We start from the raw sequence: 308 nt of genomic DNA, 5'->3' as shown, positions 1-308 counted from the left end.
TCTCTAGTCTCTGCCGTACCGAGCCGATGGAGACGGCGACCGGGAATGGAAAAGCAGAGGCAGCGCGCGGGTCAGTGTGGAAAAAATTGACACGAGCCCGAGCATGAGACCGAGAGAGAGGAAGAATATTATACTCGCTGGTGCGCGCGCGCTATGGGTGCGTGCAGGTGGTGGTGGTGGTGCTGTGCCTGTCTCTCCCATCATTTCCACGATTCCTTTCCCCCCCTCTCTCTGTCTCGCTGCCCCTCCTCCCCTCCTCCCCCACCCCCACCCCGCGCCGCCTTTATCCGCCTCCCCCCCTCTATACA

Source organism: Triticum dicoccoides, chromosome 6B (assembly GCF_002162155.2).
Source record: "Triticum dicoccoides isolate Atlit2015 ecotype Zavitan chromosome 6B, WEW_v2.0, whole genome shotgun sequence".
In the NCBI taxonomy this organism is placed as follows: Eukaryota; Viridiplantae; Streptophyta; class Magnoliopsida; order Poales; family Poaceae; genus Triticum; species Triticum dicoccoides.
This window is presented reverse-complemented; position numbering follows the sequence as displayed.